Genomic DNA, 22,553 nt, shown 5'->3' on the forward strand with positions numbered 1-22,553 from the left:
AGCTAGCTATCCTAAGGCCAACATAATGGGCCTTCTAGTTACACTCACAAACAGGTCCCATCAGCACCAGAATATGGAATCAAAGAAAGTGAAATTTCCCCTTGCCTCAGTTTATAAAATCTTTTCTCCACCTACTCACTCCAACATGTCGCATCTCTAGAACAAACCATGGCTCTCTCTTTTGCCTGTGCCACTTGGGTGTGTGTGTCATGTTCCCCCTGCCCTCTGTCCTGTTCCCCCTGCCCTCTGTCCTGTGACCTCTAACTCTATGGCTGCCAAATTTTTCCTGGCTGCAATTCTATACTCTTGACTTAATTTATCCTGACACAGTCCTGGATTCAAGGTCAAATGGTCAGCAGGAGATGAGATAAAGTCAAGTGCACGACCCCAGAAGAGTACATTTCCTTTATACAATCCTCCCTTTGATTCTTTGGGAGACCAGCATGTTAAATCTCCTCACTTGGGGTTTCTAGGAGATTAGCATGTCAGGTCTCCCCAGTGAATCATTCCACATATGAAGCTTATATACCTAAAGATTCTCTTATTAGAAGTATATAATATATTGTACTTTACATAGAGGGAATTACAACAGTTTTGGAGAATAAGAGAAGACGAGAAAAAAATGATAGACACATTGACAAAAAAATAATTAGGGGGCACTCCCCTTTGGCATTAGAGTTTACATTCAGAATAAATGATAAGTTCAACCTTCAGTTCAGTTCATTATATCCCAAAGTTCACTCTAGATCTCTTGATGTAGTGTGCGATTTCTTTAGGCATCCTTATGACATCTTCTCCAGAAGATCCTCTCTCTTGATTTGGAATGTCAGCAATTTTCTCTTCCTAAAATTGCTTTAAAAGATCTTAACCCTTGGATTTTAGGATAATTAGACAATCCTCCCTTAGAAGGGTGTTGACCAACACTAGAATCACCCCCAAGATACATGGCTGAGCTATAAAGTATATGAATCAATTCTCAAAAGAAAACCCCAAATCCAAAAACCAAACAGAAGAGAAAAAAAATTAAATTTTGGGTTTTGAAATACATATATACATATATGCATATATGTACATATACATATATAAATCCTATGTGTATAAAATTATGAGTAAAGTTAAAACCATAACAGGTCCTTGAATCACCAGCAAGGCCCAATTAAAGTGGCTTATGTCCTACCACCATGCAGACAATTGCAGCAATATTGCACTTACTGATAGGCAGCCAGGGCTACAGAAAAATTGCCATTCTATTAAAGAGAAAGGGGACAAAAGTCTGAGGTAAAAGAGTATGATTCCTTGACTGATTTTACCTTCAATCTCAGGGACAGGGGAGCCAAAATGAAAGCCAAACAAAGGTACTTGTAGAAACCTGGCACAGGAAAGTCTAACCCCTGGATTTGCCAAAAAGCCTCTTCCTCAAACCTCAAAGCAAGTCCTCTATCTTGGTGCAGATCCTCAACAGTCCCACAAGGATTGTTGATCTCCTTGACTTTGTGCTTCTTTGCATTGTACAGTGGCTCCTTAGTAATCCCTTCTTCTGAAAGTAGACACAAATATAGTTAAAGTACAATAATATTTAATAATCAATGACAGGTTTCCATGGTCTAAAGCTTTTGGGAATGCATTGGTATTAGGGCTAATAGAGATTATAAACTTATCCTTCAAAATCAAAAACATGAATACTGATTCCATGTACTCAAGTATAATGAAAAAAAGTAAGAAGGGGGAAAAATCAAATTTCCTATTGCAAATACAGAGGAAGACAATTTTCAAAATCAGATCAAGTCTGGAGGCAAGACTTTTAAATCACCTGTTCAGAGGTGAGAGTTGAAGCCATGGGTGTGAATGAGGTTGTCAGGGGAAAGACTATAAAAAAAGAGAAAAGGGCTGATGATAGACCTCTGAGTAATATCCATATTGATCTTCCTGGAAGAGATTAAAACAAAAAACAAAGAGAAGGACCAACTAAAGAGAATTGAAGAGAGTCCGAGAATATAATGTCTTAAAAGCAAAGCAAAAAGAAAAATTCCAGTTAGGTTCAATAGGCAGTTATGTCAAAATAAGTTGAAATGTCAAGATGGATAAATTGTGGAAAAGGGACAGCCATGGAAACTTCCTATTCTTCTAATTATCCTTGCTAAGTACTAAGTTTTGCTGTTTCTCTGCTAGTAAAAAGTGGCAGGTACTGTGAGTGCCCTTTAAATTAGGTGTCCTAAAGGAAACCATAATCATTCAATCAACAAGCTTTTATATACAGAATCTAGGAGACAGTTAAGTGGCTCAGAGGATTGAGAGCAAGGTCTGGAGACAGGAGGTCCTGGTGTTAATTCTGGTCTCAGATATTTCCTATCTGTGTGACCCTGAGCAAGTCATTTAACCCCGATTGCCTAACCTTTACTGCTCTTCTGCCCTGGGACCAGTACCTACTATTGATTCTAAGATAGAGGTAAGGGGAGAGAAACAGAATCAGAGGAAGAGAGACAGAGACAGAGAGAGACAGAGACAGAGAGACAGAGAGAAAAACCGAGAGAGACAAAGAGAGAGAGAGACAGAAAGAGAATTCATGTGCCAGGCAGCTAAAGGGCACAGTGGATAGAGTGCTGAGCCTGGAAGACAAATCTTCCTGAGTGCAAATCTGGCCTCCAACACTTACTAGTTGTGTGAGTCTAAGCAAGTTACTTAACCCTCTTTGCTTCAGTTTCCTCATCTCTAAAATGAGCTGGAAAAGAAAATGGAAAACCATTCAATGCCAAATAGGGTCATGAAGAGCTGAATGTGACCAAGCAACAATGTTGTTTTTTTTTTTCTCTCTACCATTCTATTGCTTCTCATTACAAAGAATTTCTACCCTCTTGGACATCTAGGACCATGGACTTTTAAAAAAATAGACATTTTTTGTTTATACGTCATCTTTATATTTGTGGATATCCCTTCTTGATCTGATCCCCAAAGTGCCATAGTTTATAACAAATAATTTTTAAAAAGCATGCCCTGTGCTAAGTTCTGGAGATAAAATTATATAAATGAGAGAGTTCTTGTCCTCAAGAAACTTACATATTACTGAGAAAGGTTATGATTATTTTGGGAGTTGTAACAATAGAGGTAGTCAGAAAAAACCTCTTGAAGAGGGGCAGCTGGGTAGCTCAGTGGAGTGAGAGTCAGGCCTAGAGACAGGAGGTCCTAGGTTCAAACCCGGCCTCAGCCACTTCCCAGCTGTGTGACCCTGGGCAAGTCACTTGACCCCCATTGCCTACCCTTACCAATCTTCCACCTATGAGACAATACACCGAAGTACAAGGGTTTAAAAAAAAAAAAAAAAAACCTCTTGAAGAAGGTAACATTGGAGTCTACCCTTGAATGCCAATGGTGACAGATGATGGTGATGATGACCATGATTGCAATTAAAGAGCACTTTAAGATTTACAAAGCACTTTGCTGTGAAGAGTGAATCAAACTCTTTTTGTCTATCAATCAGCAACTTTTAAATTATTCAATCAAAAATTTAAATACCTTTACTTAGTACCTTACCAGTCACTAAGTATGAGAGTTCACAAGGCACAAGGCACTGTTCCCCTCCCCACCCCAGCAGTGCTAGGCAAATTAAAACCCTGTGATTGGTTCCTGTAAAGTGGAGAAGGAACAGGAAGTGATATGGGAAAAAGACTATAAAAAGCCCTGAACTTCTTGTCCAAAGGACTTCTCTTTGAGGCTTCTCCTTTGGACTTCTTCTTTGGAGGACAGCTCCTTGGGGCTTTTGAACTTCAACTTGGAGCTTTGGACCTTTTGACTGGAGTTTTCAGACTTGGGACTTTGACTTTTGGCTTTGGAGCTTCTTGGACTTGGGGACTTCCTTGTTGGGTTCACTGCTGCCTTGGTGAGCTTAACTCTCCTGGGTTTTTCTGCATTGGGACCTTGCCTGGATTCTGCCTGGCTTGCTGGTAAGTGACTAGGACTCCCACTTGGAGCGAACTTCATTTCACCTGATCAGCATTTAGGGTAGGCTAGGCAGTCTCCTTACCTCTTTCCCTTCCACATTTCCTTCTTTTTACTAATATTCCAATTAAACAAAATTGTTAAAAGCTGCTAATAGTTTTCCTGAATTAAGGGATAACAATCAGCAATCACTTTTTATAATTCTCTTATTTAGTCAAAATCCCAATTTAACCATTATATTACAAATATGTCATTTTATCCTCACTACAACCATTGGAGATAGGATACTATTATCTAGGCTATTATTGTCTCCATTTTACCAATGAGAAACCTGTGACTCAGAGATATAGTTTAAGTGGTTTTCCCAGGATAACACTATTCATAAGCATTAAGAGGCAGAGGTCAACTCTCAGTTTTTCAACTGCAAATCCATCCTTCATTCTGAGACAAAAGTATAGTAGGCTTGTGAGGTTTGGGCTGATAGACTCCTGCAGGAAAGCCAAGGTCTTTTTTGTTATTAGATGATATACATAATAAAGGCCCAACTGTGGGCCAGGAGAATATAAGGTAATGACCATGCCTTCTTCACTCTGTTTTTGTTCTCTATGACCCTCATTTGCATGTAAAAGAGGATTTAGAGGGCAAAGAAGACATTGTCTACCTTCCCTTCCTGCCCCCACATTCCCTTCACATATACCCCACCATGATGTTTTTTTGGGGGGAGGGTAGGTTAGGGCACATCCCTAATGAGTTTGAGGAACAAAAGATTCCCCATAAGGAGTTAAATAAGAAATACAATAAATTGTTTTTTATCCTTCTTGAACCAATTTTGTTGAAAAAGAGAACTCCTAGTAAGGAAACTCCCTCTGTTAATGACTGCATGTATCTGCTCTGCAAATTAGAATCTGTTGAGAGGTCAAGTGACTTGTTAAGGCAGCAAAGTCAGTAAAGGTCAATGGCAGGACTTGAACTCGCCCTTCTGATTGCCAGGGCAGCTCTCTATTTTCTCTACCATTCTGTTGCTTCTCACTACGTCTTTTGGAGATCTCTTCTTTATCTGATCACCAATGTGTCATAGTTTGTAAAAAAAAAAAAATTTTTTTAAAGAAAAACAAAACAAAACAAAGTTCAGTTAAACTAAGCGGCAGAACTAGAGTCTGACAGTATATGCCTGGGACCATGGGCATCTATAATCATCACCAGAGACAGAAAAATAAAAATAATTCTTACCTTTGGTAAATTGTTTTCTGTAATCCTAAGATACCCCTGAATCATCCTAGATAAGATATGTAGATTTGTCCTAGACTGAACAATATACCTTCAAGTACCCAATGATCTCAGCCTAGCTAGTAGTAGATATAATCTAATCTTGAATACCTCTTTTGTTTTAGAAATTTCAGCCTTTGTATCTAGGCTTCTCCCAGGTAATTCAGCCCCTGGATGAACTCCTCCTTCCTTTGTCTCCTAGTAAGCCAATCAATCATCCTTTCTTTACTGCATTTCCCAAAGGGTATATAAGACCCCTTAAGTTGTTCAGTTCATTGGAAAAGAGACAGTATTCCCAGAATCCCAGAACTTACTTCTGTGTGGTGCTGTGCTAACAAAAGCAGAGAGGTGGCAGAATGAATAAAGTGCCAAGCCTAGAGTCATCTTCCTGGGTTCAAAATTGGCCTCAGACATTTACTAGCTATGTGTCCCTGGACAAGTCACTGTTTGTCTCAGTTTTCTCATCTGTAAAATGAGCAGTAGAAAGAAATGGCAAACCTTACTCCAGTATCTTTGCCAAAAAAACCTGAAATGGGGCCACAAAAAGCGGGATAAGACAGAAACAACTCAACAAGCTTCTGCTCATTGATGTTGGCTGATTCATTAGGAAGAAGGTGCAGGGATTTTAAAGACTTCCTAAACAAGGGCAGGCCAAAAGCTCTAAATAACAACCACCTTATTAAATGAGAGCAGAAAGCTGGAAACTCTGAGGCGCTAAAGCCCAGTAAATGGTCGCAGTCCATATAGTTCAGGGATAAGAGATTCCCAGAAAATAGCATGGGATTGACAATATAGAAATATGTTTTGTATGACCTCACAAGTATAGCTGATATCAAATCGCTTGCCTTCTTAAAGAAGTGCAGGAGGAAGAGAATTTGGAACTCAAAATTGTTTTAAATAAATGTGAGTTTTTTTACATGTAACTGGGAAATGGTGAACAAAGTAAATAAAAGTGTTTTAGGAAAAGGCACAAGTGTATACATGCAAAAAGTGACATGTGATGCTTAGTTAAAGATAAGACTTCCAAATATTTATCTGGTCCCCACCATCCCCCTCCCTGAGTAGAGAACCTCCAAAAATGTATGCCCTGGACACATTTTTCCTAGCATGTTTCTCTTTACACATATTCTTTAACCACATATATTCCCTATGTGTACACCTTCTGTGTGTGTTCTCTGTTGGGTCAATAAACATTTATTAAGGGCCTATTATGTGCCAGGCACTGTACTAACTGCCTGGAACAAGGTAAAGGGCAGTCTTTTTTTCTCAAGGGGTGGTGGGAGGAGGATGGAAACCTCTATACAAGCAAGCTTTATACTTGCGTGTGTGTGCAGCCTAATCTGGAAAGCAACACAGGGAAAGCACTAAAATTAAGAGGCATCGTGAAAATTAGGATTTTAGCTGGGACTTGAAAAAAGCCAAGGAACCCAGGAGGTCGAGTTCTCTGCACAATGGAGAGGGAATATGATTTATGGGGAAAAGGGGACGTCTTTTCTTCTCATTTTATTTAGTATGCTGTTTCATTAAAAGTCCTTTGCTTTGAACCTAATGTAACCTCTGGTTTAACTTATAAAAGTAAGCATAGTAGGGCCCCAGGAGCTATGGTTTTGAGTACTTGCTGACCCACAGAGTGCCTAGAACTTGCAGTCATTTTTTTTTTAGGGACTGTGTATGGTGGGGGGGAAGGTTTCATAGGAATCTCTACTCCAGATACAAGTGATTTTTTTGGGCCAGGGGGACATTTCTAGTCTGCCTAATATTATCACTTATAGATAGTCTACTTATAAGGCCAGCCTTGGATCTGATGAAGAAGGTAAACCAATTAGAAACCTTCGATAATGCTTCTTTATAATGTCAAGGTTTTCCCTGAGGATTTTCCGCTGTAAATATCCATCACAGGACTAAGCTGTTCTTATCTGAGTCAATAACAGTGTGTGAAGTCTACCTTGAAGGTCTAAATGCCAATTTCCCTTCTTTTTTTAATAGACCCAGAAGGGCCTCATTTGTAATCCTCTGGCTTTTCCCTTCCCTCCATAAACAGCTTCAGTGCTGATGATGGTTGTAAGTAAGATTCCATACCTGGCAGTGAACTGGAGTTTAAAAGTATTTCCTTTAAGAACCCTTCCCACACTTTAGAACACTGTGCAACAGATTCAAAATCACATCCAAAAGAAATAAGAAGCAAATAGGTAGGGAAATAAAAATTCGACTCCAAGAAACAGCTAACAAAACAGCTCCTTGCCCGTCTTGGTGAGTGAGCTCCTGGGATGGGCACGAGACAGGAAGGCCAGCTAAGGGAGAAGGAGGTGATGGGAGGAAGTTTCAGAGAAAGGAACCAGAGGCTCTTTGTTGAGTAAAAGACAGAGACGCTGCTGACAGGGAGCAGTAGCTGCTGTGGTAGAAGATTATTTTCTGTGGTTGTGTCCAAGGAGACATGGGCCATTTTTTGCTAACCAACATGTCCATATTTCAGATGCCAGACTGTTGGCACTTGGTGAAATTCTGTGCATAAGGATATTTGAAACTTCAAATGTTTGTGTTCTCCGCCCTTTGGCTTTCCTTTTTTATATCATACTGGTTCTAATCTTTTCCTTCTAGGATAGTATAGGCAAAGGCAAGGCAGATTCTTCAGTCGACATTACCAAAATGTTATTGTTTGGAAAATTGAAACTCTATGCAAAGATAAACAAAATTGATTTCTGGCTCTGACATTTTATCTGGGTTATAAACTCCTATAATCTATAGCCCCGGGAAGAAAGGACGACAGACCTTGGAATGTTGAAAGCTTTCCGCTTCATCAGTCTGGGCATTTCTCCGACCTGACACTTTGAAATGACAAAAGAAATGCTTCAGAGAGGCTATTTCTCTGAGCTTGGCTACACTATTGATGAAAATAAATTAGACTACAGCAAAATCTTTCAGGCAAGAGGGGACAAATTGTTCCTCCCTTCTTTATTCACTGCATTTTCCCAGATAGATATGGATGGTTCAGGAAGCCTCAGGCAGGTTAGCCAAAAAGTCCAAATTCCTACAAGGCTTACAGACAAGCCTGGGGATGTCTAGCAGAGGACTCATGGGTAGGGACTAGGTCTTTAAAACTATAATGGAAGCCTCTTTTGCAAGTGAAAACCACGTGGCTTCATTTCACTTTCCTACTATTCTAATATCATGCCTTAGTATATTGAGTATTTGAATGCCACCTACTGGGCACAAAGAGCCTCCTCTGAATTGAAACAATAAAGCTAATTCATGCCCAGCAAACTGGCACCGATTGTCAATAAACCTCCTGGCTGCTGAACATTCCTTGGAGCCCAGTGTGCTTCTGGAGTACTGAGTGATGGATGGACAATGGAAGGCATTCTTTGTCATTGTCAAGTCCCCTATTCACGTTTGAGTTATGCCCACTCAACCAAAAGGAATGAATCCTGAAGTATTATAACTTCTACCTGATAGTTAATCAAGAAGGATTGCAGGTTAATGTCACCAAAGCATTAGACAATTGGAAAATGCCCTAAACTTCTTATTGAAATGCAGTGGTTGCCAAAAATGTTCTTTTTCTGCAGATTTGACTGTCCCCTTGAATAACCATTCAGCACAGGTAGGACTTCTTTTCGATGCATCTTGTACATCAAACACTGAAAGGCAATGTGCCGGAGTAGGGGCAGAGGGGGAGAGAACTAATGTCTTTGGGAATCAGAAAACCCGAGTTCAGAGCTAGGTTTTGCCACTTTCTGGGTGATCATGGTTAAATGATTTAAACTCTCTGAGTCTCAGATTACTCCTCTGTAAAAATGGAAATAATAATGTAGAGGTACTAGAAGTAGCACAGAGTCATGGAAAGAGCACAGGATTTGGAATCTAAAAACCTTGGTTTGATTCCTGACTCTGCTACTTACTTGCATGACCTTGGTAAGTCACTTAACCTCTTTGGGTTTCATTTTTCTCAACAACAAAATGAGGAATTTGAATGGGCTGATCTCTAAGCTCTAAATCCCATGATCTATGACCTAACTCAGGGACTTTTGTGAGTATTAAGTGGTATAGTCTACTTGTCCTTCTGCCTTGCCAAACTGGTTGGCTCTCATTCCTTCCTTTATCATCTTCCCCTTTCTAAGACTTTGCTCATTATATCCAGTATTCCTGAAAAGAACTTCATACTCCTATCGCCCATTTCTGTCTACTAAAATCACTCCCTTCTTTCAAGATACAACTTGATTATTTTTGTCGTGGTTTATCCTTTTCTAAGAGGATCAGTGATATCACAGAGTGAAGTCCTGACTCAAGAATGAATTGGATTAAAATGAGGCAAAGTTCCATAAAGTCATCAGCTTCATTCTCTCTTCCAGTCATCCAAGTCCAGTGGCAAGAAAGAAGTCAAGAAAACTGGTGATGATCTCACCTTAGTTGCCTTTATGGCCATTTCTAGTCCACTCATTCTGTCAGGGAAAGTCTTCACATGCTTGGGGTAGGCAGGACCTTAACTTACAGATGGTTTGAAGCATGTCAATTACCCTCAACCTCTCTTCTGCCTTACAACTAATATATAATAATACATAATATATAATAATACTGATTCTAAGATTGAAAGTAATGATTTTAAAAAACAAAACCAAAAAACTGGTGATGATAGAATTTAACAAAAATAATTCCCAGAATTTCTTTGATTTTTCATTCATCTGTTTATACTTCATTTTCTTTTCTTTTGAAAATTTTTTTCTTTTCTCTACATATAGATACAATTTTTAATAATTTTCTGATATTTTGTAATCCATGTTCCTCTCTCCCTTCTCTCCCTTGTCAAGATGGCAGGTAACATGATATAGGTTATGCTTTGTTTTTATATAATATATATTTCCATGTTTATCATGTTGTGAAAGAAGGAATCTACCATTTACACAAGAGAAAAATTCATTGAGGAAATAAAGTGAAGAATGGTATGTTTCAATGGATCAGTTCCTTCTATGGTTGTAGAGAGCCTTTTTCTTCAAGAGTCCTTTGGAGTTATCCTCAATTGCCAATAATAAATAAGTCATTCACAGTTTGGTCGTTTTATTTTATTGCTGTTACCATGCACATGCAAGTTAGCCTGTCTACAGAAATAATTTTACTAAGATATGGTGTCTGGGCATGCTATAGCTTCTTGGAGCCACAAGTGAGAGTGGGGAGAAAAGGAGAAACCAAAGGTTGATCATTTGGGAGACTGGTCTCCCCAATTGATCACCACATGGAATTCCAAAGGAAGATTTAAGAGCAGTAGCATGGAGGTCTCAGGGTCCCAGGCAGCACTCCTCCACGAACCAGAAGACCTCCTTCACCAAAAGACCTCCTTTTCCAGAAGACCTTCTCACTCACTGAACTCCCTCTTTTTACCTGAGGCTACTTTGTGAGTCTCCTGGCTTCTCTGGGGACCTTCCTGGGGTCTCTGGTCTGGCTGTCTTCAGGGTCAAGCCCCCGTGGTCCTAGCCAGCTATCCAGAGCCCGGAACTTAGCCCAAGCTTGCTCCTCCACCTGAGATTTTCCCCTGAGTCTAAGCGAGCTGACTCTTTCTCTCTCAGCCCCATTCCCTTGCCCAAGGTCTGAGCTTTCCAGCCTCCTGGGGTCTCAGGTCTTGCTGCTCTCAGGGGCAAGCTTCTAGTGGTGCCATTTAGCTGCCAAGGAGCTAGATTTTGTGCCCCCCCCCACTCTAACTCTGGAGCTCAGCCTCTGACTCTGGTACTATGAGCAGGGTGGGGGAGGGTTGATCCACTGGCATTTTGATGGGAGCTATTTCCCCCACTTATAGCAAGGAAGTGCCCAAATCCCACATACCTTCAATATTGCTCCCTATTGTGGGGTCCCTTCTTTCATCTGGATTTAGTTTTTTGTCCTTTGGAGGTGTTATATTGGTTGGTAAGGAGAGAAAATTGCCCTTCTTCTACTCTGCAGCCATCTTAACCCAGAAATCTGTGGACTCCCTCTTTTTAAAGGGGTCACTTATGCATCACTTCCTGTGCCTTCCTCCTAGTTTGAGTGTCCAATCACAACAGATGCTTCTCTTAGGACTGCCTAGGGGGCAGTCAGTCGATGATGATTTGTCCCCCACTCTAGCACATGTGGGTTACAGACCACCCAAAAATGGAGATGTTTTCACCTTTGGTGATTAAATCTAAAGATGGGCAGTGTAGATTTAATCTAATTATCACAAGGTGGATGAACCACCCTGAAAAGGGACCTCTACAAGTTCTTATACCAGAGGTGCTAGACCTCCCTAAAAACCCTATATATCCTCCAACTTGGTAGCCAACTCTAAAAGAAAATCTAAACCAAATCCCCCAACACATTTACAAAACAGCTGAAAGGCACTATAATAGGTTCAAGGAGAGAAACAAGAATGAGATAAATAAAGTTTGGTCCTAGAGAAGGTCCTAGAGAAATGTATAATACTAGGTGATTGCTAGATGATGGTGGATAGAGCACTGGAGGCAGGAAGGCCTGAGCTCAAATCCAATCTTGAATAGATAATAGCTGTGTGACTAGACCAGTCACTTAACTTCTGTTTGCCTCAGTGTCTCATCTATAAAATGCAAATAATAATAGCACCTAAGTGCCAATTTTGTTCATTATCTTTACTTATAGTTTCAGTTTTCCAAATAATAACATTTTGTGAATGTTGACTAAGAAATCTGTCTTGCCTCTGCTTATTCTAGAAGGAAAAGATAAAAACCAACATTTCACCAAAGAAGAGTCTGGCATCTGAAATACAGACACATTGGTCAGTAAAAAATGGCCAATGTCTCCTTGGATAGAAACATAGAAAATATGTTGTAAGGATCACTTGAGATAATATTTATAAAAGGTGCTTAGCACAGTGCCTGACACATAATAGGCATTTTATAAATGTTTATTCCACTCTGAATTAAAGTTAAATAAAATCATGGATTATAGATTAAATGCTAACATCTAACCCAATTTCCTTATTTTACAAATGAGAAAACCGAGGCACAGAGAGATTAAGTATCTTGTCCAAGAACTCCTGGGTAGTAGTTGACAGAATTGGGAAGTGAATTCGGGTCTCTGACTCCAAATTCAATACACTTCCCATTGCACCAGCACAATTACTGAAGGATGAACTTTCTTACTGATTCTTCTCATAAAGCAGCAACGCAACATTCACACTGACCCATACCAAAATAAATGTGCTTACAACAGTTAAAAAGTTTAAAAAATAAAAACATTTTGAATGTTTTTAAAACAATTAAAGTCCTTTTCTGATCCAATGTTTATAATCATATTTTAGCCCTTGAGGTCTTAAGTTCTTCCTTGATATGGTTTTTCATACAAAGTTTCAGACACTAAATTAACACATGAATTTAAGAGTAGAATACCTACAAAACACATCAGGAGAAATATAGGGAACCTAGAGCAGCAAGGTGACGCAGTGACAAAGTGACACACTCCTAGGCCTGGAGTGAGAAGATCTCATCCCAAGTTCAAATCTGGTCTCAGATACTTAATGGCTGAGGGACCCTGGGCAAGTTTCTTAACCCTGTCTGCCTCAGAATCTGCCTCTTCTCAGCAAAGCAGAGGTTGTAGAGGAGAAAAAGGGCAGCAGGGTGACATAGTGGATAGAGTTCTGTGCTTAGAGCCAGGAAGACTCAACTTGCTGAGTTCAAATCCAGCCTCAGATATTTTAGCCACTAGATACTCAGTCACTAGTTGTGTGACTCTAGGCAAATCGCTTAATCCTTTTTACCTCAGTTTGCTCAACTAGAAAATGAAACGGCAAACCATTCCAGTATTTTTGAGAAGAAAATCCCAAATGGGATCCCAAAGAGTTGGGCAGGATTGAAAGACAAATAAACAGCAACAACAAAAAGTACTAGCAATTAATACAAGATAATTTTTATATAATATTTTGTTTTCCATGTGTATGTAATAACAATTTTATATAATATTTTGTTTTCCATTTGTATGTAATAACACTTTTTAACATTTGTTTTCCAAAATTCTGAGTTCCAAATTCTTTCCCTCTTTTCTCTCCTATTTCCCATCCAGAAGGAGTAAGTGATTTAATCTAGGTATACATATGTGATCATGAAAAACATATTTCATTCCAGAAATAGTGCTCATACTGTGGAAGAAGGCTCATATAAAACAAAAAGAAAAGAAACATAAAGAAAATAAAGTGAAAAAAGTGTACTTCAATCCACATTTGGACTCCATCAATTATTTCTCTGGGTGTGGATAATTTTTTTTATTGTGAGTTTTTTTGGAATTGTCTTAGATCATTGTGTTGCTGAAAATAGCTAAGCCATTCATAACTGTTCATTATACCATATTATTGTTACTGTGTTCTCCAGATTCTATTCACTTCCCTTTGCATCAGTTCATGTAGGTCTTTCTCGGTTTTTCTGAAATCATCCTGTTGGACATTTCTTCCAGTATTCCATATAATCATATACCACAACTTGTTCAGCCATTCCTCAAATGATAGACATCCCCTCAATTTCCAGTTCTTTGCCACCACAAAAAGAGCTTTTATAAACATTTATATACAAATAGATCCCCTCCTTTTAGAAGTCTCTTTGGGATACAGACCTAGAAGTAGAATCACTGTATTAAAGGATATGCAGAATTTTGTAGCCTTTTGGACATAGTTTCAAATTGGTCTTCAGAATGGTTGGATCAGTTCACAACCCCACCAATAAAATGGAGGATAATTTTTTAAATATTAGAAAAACTAACATTAAAGTGCATTTTGTGGCTTACAAAGCACTTCAGTGAAAGATGGAGCTCAGAGTCAGAGTTAGGGATTCCTTCCAGTTTCCTGACTAGAGACAACAGAGAGATGATGCCTGCCTTTCCAAAAGAGAACCACATATTCACTATTTTCATGTATTTACCATGAGTATTTGTGACTTTCAACCAGAGTTGACAACAATCCATCCATTCTGGCATGAATTATTAGAAGAGAAAAAGAGGAATGAACCAATTAATAAACTAAAGTGGGAAGCCATCATTGGTGTCATCTTCATAGATGTCACTGAGTCTGCAGAAGTGAATGGCCTTAGTTACATTCAACTTAATAGATTTTATAAAGGGGTTATTGCATGCTCAGCACTGTGCTAGATGCTGGCATACAAACACACAAATAAAATAATTCCTTTCCTTGAGGTTCTTGTATTTGTCTTGAAGGGATGAATGGAATACAACTTGTACAGAAATGAAAAGGCAACATGACAATAGTGAAAAGAACACTGGTTTTGAAATCAGAGCCCCTTGGATCAAATCCCAGGCCTGCCTCTAATTTCTCATAAGACCTCATACAAGACACTTAAGCCCTCTGAAAAATGAGAGTTTGGGACTGGAGAGCCTCTAGGTTGCTAAACGATGGCAGCTGGTGGTGCCACAGTGCATACAATGCCCAGTCCGGTATCAGGAAGACTTGTCTACCAGGGTTCAAATCTGTTTTCAGTTACTTGCTAGCTGTGTGACCCGGGGCAAGTCACTTAACACTGTTTGCCTCAGTTTCCTCATCTGTAAAATAAACTGTTGAAGGAAATAGCAAACCATTCCAACATCTTTGACAAGAAAACCCCAATTGAGGTCATCAAGTGTCAGACATAACTAAACAACAACAATGACCAGATCTGGAAATAGTTACCAGCTCACTTTAAGTGAAACATAGATTTCTTAAAGGGAGAAAAATAAGACTGTATAGAGATTGGCCCCAGATGAAGAAACCTTCTCTGCGTAATTAGGTATGAATTTCTTCTTGTATCTATATTCTTAGAGTTGCCTACATCACTGAGGGATTAAGTGACTTGCCCCAGGTCACAAAACAATTATGTGTCCAAGGTAGATTTGAATCCAAGTCTTTCTGGCTTTGAGGCCAATTCTCTGTCCCCTAGACTAGGCTGCCTTTAGGAACTAGCATAGGAGCTGTAAGTTTGAGAACAGAAGAATGAAGATCCAAGGAAACAAAAACCATCCATTGGCAATCAACCAGTAGTAAAGGTATCTCCAAGAGGTAGTTATAAACCATGCATAAAAGGCATCACAAGAAATCCCCTGGTGCTGGTGAGAGTGAGAACAGTCACGGCAATTCTACTGAGGACATATCATTCTAATGTTGTTTAAGAACAATGATTTGAAACGGGGTTCAAGGTTCAGAATTTGTGACTTCAGTTCATGCTGCTAATAGGTTCTATTTCTTTAATGCTGGTGTGAATCTCTGAGTTTTTTCCCCATGACCTTAAAATGATGGGGGACTTGGGAAAGGAGGAAAGGGGGAAATCTTGTATTCTCCATGAAGAATGGGTTTCTTGTTAGAGCTTTTCAGAGGGTTACCAAAAGAGTCTGGATGAGAGACATAAATAAGAAAACAACCTATGTTAATCGACCAACCCAAGTATGTACCTGATAAATTTCTGCTGAAGTATTTCCCCTCTAAAAGGAATGACCCCCAAAAGCAAGGAGTGGAGGATAGAGAATAGTACTTAACAAATGGAAATTATTGAAGAAAATCACTAATTGGGTATGAGGATTTGGAAATGTGTTTTTATAGGTTACGCATTTCCCAGTGCAGAATGTAAAATGAGATTACACTAGTCAGTTAATTTTAAAAAGTAATCTTATTCTAATTCTAAACTCTCAGAACATTCTGACCATTACCAGGTACTTCTAGATCCTAATCACAAAACAAATCGCACTTCATGGCAATGGTTGATATTGGATTTGGCAATTAACTTTAAGGAAATCCTGTTTTTTTCTCCTCCTTTAATTTCTTCTGCTTTGAATATGGGTACCAGCAAAACTACTGGAACTTACTATCTTAAAGGATTTTAAATTTCCTTCTAGTAAATACACTCTAAAGAAGGAAAAAGATTCTTTTTAGGGGATTTTCAAAGTGAATGTTCATTCATGAATGAAAATTCTTTTTTGGCTTTATTACTGGAATATTTTTTGAAATGTCATTTTTCTTTACAAGTTTTAATCATATCCTCAGCCATATTAGTATTCTTCAGTTTCATGATGTCCATGAACTTTTTCTAAAACCTAGCAACCTATATTAAAACACATGAAAATACATGAACCCAGAAAAACAGACGAAACCTTCAAAATTTATCCCCAGGCCATGCATGATTTTGGGTTGCTAGGAGATGGAATGGAGTGCCAGGCCTGGCATCATTGGGACTCCTGAGTTCAAATATGGCCTCAGACTCTTACCAGTGTGACTCTATGAAACAACTTACAAACAATGCTAACTGTCACTGGATAGACTTTGCACACTATAAGTTTTTCATCTAAATAGTGTTTTGCCTTAAAATGTGAGGTTAAATTTACCCAGAAATATTATCAAATCTCTGGCAAAAGCTACTTCCCAAAGTCATTCAGTGTTCAAGAATAGTAGTCGAAGGTGGTTCTCATTCAGAAAAAGTTTAATCTCAACCATGAGGTGAAAAATTATTATAAGAATCTTTGCTTCATTTTTTTCTAATTTTGATTTAACTTTGTCTCAGTTTCCTCATCTGTAAAATGAGCTGGGAAAGGACATGGCAAACCACTCCAGGATCTTTTTTTTCCAAGAAAACCCCAAATGGGGTCAGGAAGAGTCGGACACAAAGAAGAACAAGAGCATGTATCATTTCAGAATTTTTTTGGCTGAAGGGACCATAGATCCATATTTGGGTTTCCTTGATGCTTTTTTTTTTTACAATGAAAAGAGTATGAGATTTAGAGTCAGAGGACCTACGCTACTTACTACCTCTATGACACTGAGTAATAACCTCAGTTTCATCATCTTTAAATTGAGAATTTATGACCCTGAAGGTCCATTCCCACCGTATGTTTCTATGACCAACCTACATTATTGATTCCACTGCTAATCCATGAACTCACAAAAGTAAAGAGTGTGGTATCAGTTTTGAAATGATGAAATGAATATTCTGTTGTAGAGGAGAGCCCCAGGTTGCAAATAGTAGGTAAGGTCCAGAAGGAAACATTTCTACCCTCTTAACATCAATCAGACCCAGAGCTACACATGTGAGGGAGAATACACGGAAATCCTTCAAATCACTTCTGGGACTTGATAACAATAATAGTCAATAGAAATCCAGCCACTTTAACAAAGATTCCTATGGTGATTCAAGTGGGTCGAGAGAGGGCTGTCCCCTGTGTCTGGGTACCAGACTTACCTTTAGACTCTTTCTTAGAAACCCCCTTAGGAATCCATATATTCAGGTATGTGAACAGAACATTTTCTACCCTCTGTTGTTCTCAAAAGAGAAGCAGAAAGAGGCTGGGGTGAGCCATCTCTCAAATGTTTAACTAAAGCAATTTAACACTGAAGGCTGGATTGGACCTAAAAAAGAATCCATGAAGGCAGAAAGAAAATTTATCTGATACTAAAAAAAACCTAAGGCCAGTCAGTCAATCCATCACACTCCTGTAGTCAATAAACAAATAAACAAAACAATAAAAAAAAACTCCCCTTCTTGAGATCCACAAACAAAAACCCTTCTGTAGCTATTTCAGTCCAGACTAATTCATCATGACTGCATTTTGGAGTTTTCTTGACAGAGATACAAGAGTGGTTTGCCATTTCCTTCTCTGGCTCATTTTACAGATGAGGAAACTGAGGCAAACAGGGTTAAGTGACTTGCCTAGGGTCATGCAGCTAATAAGGATCTGCAGCTGGATTTTTAAATTGGGTCTTCCTGACTCCAGCCTGGGGCTCTATCCATTGTTCTACCTTGCTGCACCTCACTTCATTTACTCCACTATTTATTTTAAATCTTTTTTTTTTCTTTTTAGCCATCACTCTCCTTTGTTTTCCCTTTCCAGTCTATCATTGACTGTCCCCTAGATTAAAAGATTTTTAGGGACAAAGGGGTCACAATGTGATTTGCCTTAGGTCTATAATCCTCTAACAGGCCCCAGTCCTACATCCTTCCAAGGATAACTCTGTCTCTTTCACTGGATATTGTCATCCATGTGTCTAATTTTTCTTTCTCATCTGTTCATAAAATTCATTGTGAAGAGATTTTTCCACTAAATATAAATAAGGCAAATTCCTTACAATATGAAACACTCTGCATGAGGTTAAAAAAATAAGGCATATCCACCTCATTTCTCTTCTCAAAATTCAACAATATAAGATCTTCTCAGTCTGAAATATTTTTCCATTGACCTGCCTAGTTTAATTGATGTTTCTGTTACATTCTTTGAGTGACTGTCATCCTTGACACTTAGATTTTGTTGTATTTCTAGACTGGCTTAAGATAATTAGAAGACAAATAGGGATTGCCTGACATTGAATCAACTTCCCTTTCAAATTCACCCATCACAAGGCATTTCAGCTACTCAAAAAAAAAAAAAAAAAAAAAAAAAAAAGAGCTAATTTTAGTGATCTCAAAGAATGTCTCCAATCCATAATTTTCAGTGATATCACCTAAGACCCAAAGGCAAAACTGCAATACTGGCACACTTTGGTTTAAAAATAAAATCCTTCAAGTTGCCAGATAATTTCCTCCCAGATCAATTTCTCTACTTTTTTGAGTAGGATGATGGAATGAAAATTGTAGGGGCAACTAACTAGGTGGCTCAGTGAATACAGAGCAGGGGAGGGCCTGGATTCAAATCCAGTTTCTGACACTAGTCCTGTGACCCTGTCCCATCCTAGCTGTGTGACCTTGGGCAAGTCACAACCTCAAAGATGCAATTATGTAAACAAACCTTAATGAATGATATAAATGTGAGCAACTATTATAATCTAAAAATAAGATCTTGGTTTGGTGAGGAAGAAAGCACACTGGTGCTGGGGGCATGGATCAGATTTGCACTTTTATTACTAAGTACCTTTGTGATGATGCAGGGCAAATAATTTCCCCTTCACCAGATCTAATCTATAACAACAACTGCCATTCCTATGGCACTTAGTGGCTTAAAGAGCATTTTAACATGCTTTTATTTAATATTCAAAATTTTTTACAATTTAATTAAGCTCTAATCTAAGTAGCTCTGTGCTACTTAGGCAAGTTATTTCCCTTTCTCAAGTTCTCATCTATAATAATAGTGCTATTTCTACAGCACTTAGGGGTTTAAAGAGTACTTTAACTTGATTTTATTTAATTTAGTATTTACAACAATCCAGAGGTGAGGAGGATAAGGCAAGTACCATCATCCCCATTTTGCTTATAGGGAAACTGAGGCTCAGATATTCCGTGACTTGGGTAGTCACATAGCCAGTAAGTAGCTGATGTAGATTTCAAACCCACTGTTATCTTCTGACTCCAACTTAGACTAGCTTTAAGAGTTCTTTCCAGATCTAAAACCTCCGGAGACCCTACTACATCAGTAACTGTACTTTGAAATCTTAGAGGGGGCAACTAGGTGGCTCAGTGGATTGAGAACCATGCTGGGAGACAGGAGGTTCTGGGTTTAAATCTGACCTCAGATACTTTCTAGCTATGACCCTAGGTAAGTCGATTCTAAGATGGATGGATGGATGGATGGATGGATGGAGAGAGAGAGAGAGAGAGAGAGAGAGAGAGAGAGAGAGAAGCATACCATTAAGCGAATGGCACTATTATTAGACAGTGAGAAATTGTAAGTGTAAATGCAAACAGCCACAATCCTACACAGTCTGCTGAATCGGGGCAACGGAGCATGTTTCTCAGCTCCTCTCTCCAACCCCGGTAATTATCAAACCAAACTAAAATCAAATGACACCATTTCTCCCCCAGAGCAGCCCTTCCTAGGCGTCTCTAATCACTGTTTGTACTTTCACACGTCAATCTGTGCAAGCCCCGATCCCTGTTTTCTTTCCCACCTCCCCCAGCAGCTGTCACGGGCTAAGTTAGCTTGGAACAAAAGTTCCTTCCTGCAGCACTCGCTACCCAGAGTCCCCCTTGCACTGAATATTCATGGATCAGCCCTGAATTATTGATGGCTTTGTACACTTTTCAGATTGGAAACGACAGAGTTTTGCGGAGGAATCTTTCTCACTGGACTCACAAGCCGGACCTGGTTTCTTTCATCCCTTCACCGGGTCTAGATGTCCCTTCTCCCTTAATGTGCCGCATCTTGGATAATGCGACAGCTCTCTGTGTTTAGGCTCCTGGACTATTTTGAGCTCCGATTACGATATTATTTTTGTGCATGGTTCTTTGAAGTCCCAGCTGGAGAAGAGAGAGTATTGTAGTGATTAGGGGGCCAAAGCTTCTCTGCACAGATGAATACTAAATACAATTACAAAGGAGCACCTGGAGAGAAACAGAAGAATTCAGCTGGTTCCAGAAAGAAGAGTTTTTATTTAATCAAATCAGAATTCTCATCCTCTCCTTCAGAAGGAAACCAAGAGCAAAGGGCTGAAGTTTCTTCTTTCAATTCTGCCGTTTTACATTTGGTCTGACTTTGGTGATTCCATTTTGAGGTTTTCTTGGCACTTCTCTGGCTCATTTTGCAGATGAGGAAACTGAGGCAAACAGGGTGAAGTGACTTTACTAGGCTCACACAGCTTTTAAGTGTGGGACATCACATTTGAACTCAAGTCTTCAAGACTCATACTGCACCACCTTGATGAAGTAGCTTCTAGCATCTCTGAAATATGTTTTTGGACCTACATAGTCAGAAAGGCAGAAAAGAGTTTTTCAAAGCTCTGTCTTTGGGAACTTCTTCCTTCCATATGACGACTCCAAATCAATCCACAAACATTTATCAAAGACCTATTACTGTATGTGTCAAGTGTTAAGCACTATACTAGATGCTAGAGATACAAATATAAAAGTGTGGCAGACTGACCCCAAGGAACTTACATTCCACTAGGGAGTTAAAAGATGTTCATAGATAAGTAAATATAAGGTATATGCTGGAAAAAAAACAAAACAAACAAATAGAAATGGGACAGATAGGTGACACAAAGTGCCAGATCTGAAGTCAGGAAGACTTGAGGTCAGATTTGACCTCAGACATTTACTAGCTGTGTGATCCTGGGTAAACCACTTCAACCTATTTGCCTTCACTTCCTAATCTATAAAATGGATTGGAGAAATGGCAAACCACTCCTATATCTTTGTCAAAAAAGCCCCAAATGGGGTCACAAAGAGTCAGGCATGACAACAACTGAACAACAAATCCACCAGGTCAAAACAAGAAAAAAAAAGTTTTAATTTTTTAATTTTTTTTGAGCTCATGGTTGACATTGAAATTTTCCTCAACTACTATTATAAAACATTAAATGGACTTGAGGATTAATTTTGCTATAGATTTGATGTCTCTTTTTTCTTTTTAAAGCTTTACTTTCCATTTTAGAACTGATGTGTATCTGTTCCAAGGGCAGAAGAACAGTAAGGGCTAAGCAATTGAGATTAAGTGCTTGCCCAAGGTCACACAGCTAGGAAGCATTGAGGCCAGATTTGAACCCAGGACCTCCCCTCTCTAGACCTGGCTCCATACACTGAGTCACTCATCTGCCCTAATAATGTCTCTTAATTAATTCAACCTAAAATTTCAAGGTAAACCCTCATTATGTGCAAAACTTATACCATGTTCAAGCCAATTTGTGTACAATTAATATTGTATGGATCACAAGTAATAACATATATTATATACTTCCCAAGCAGTCAGAAGTTAAAAACAAAAAGTGAGATCTCCATTCCCCCACAAATTTGCAACCAATATGCTTTCAAAGTTCAAAATTCAGTTCCAACAGTCTTTTGAAAACATCTTTGAAAATGCAAAAGAGACCTCCAAAAATTGATGCAGAGTGAAAGGAACAGAACCAGGAGAACATTGTACACAGAGACGGATACACTATGGTACAATCAAATGTAATGGATTTCTCTACTGGTAGCAATGCAATGATGCAGGACAATCTAGAGGAACTTAGGAGAATGAATGCTATCCAATTCCAGAGAAAGAACTATGTGAACAGAAACACAGAAGAAAAACATATGATCCATCACATGGAGATATGATTGGGTTTTGGCTGTTAAAAGATCACTCTATTGCCAATATGAATAATATGGAAATAGGTTTTGAACAATTACCTATATAACCCAGTGGAATTGCTTGTCAGCTTCCAGAAGGGGTAGTAAAAGGAAGAAGGGATCATGAATCATGTAACCATGGAAAAATATTCTAAATTTTAAAAAACTAAAAGAAAGAAAGTGCAAAAGAAACTTCCATTTTTTAAGTCCATTTAACTATGCATTTGAGGAGTTTCCATCTAACCTTCAACTGGAAATAATTAAACTACAATGTAATGACATGATAAATGGCAAATATCAAGAAAAGAATCTAATTGAATTCTATAAATACCTTCTAAGTCAGTGGTTCCCAAACAATTTTGGCCTACCGTCCCCTTTCTAGAA

This window comes from Gracilinanus agilis, chromosome 3, assembly GCF_016433145.1.
Source record: "Gracilinanus agilis isolate LMUSP501 chromosome 3, AgileGrace, whole genome shotgun sequence".
Classification (NCBI taxonomy): Eukaryota; Metazoa; Chordata; class Mammalia; order Didelphimorphia; family Didelphidae; genus Gracilinanus; species Gracilinanus agilis.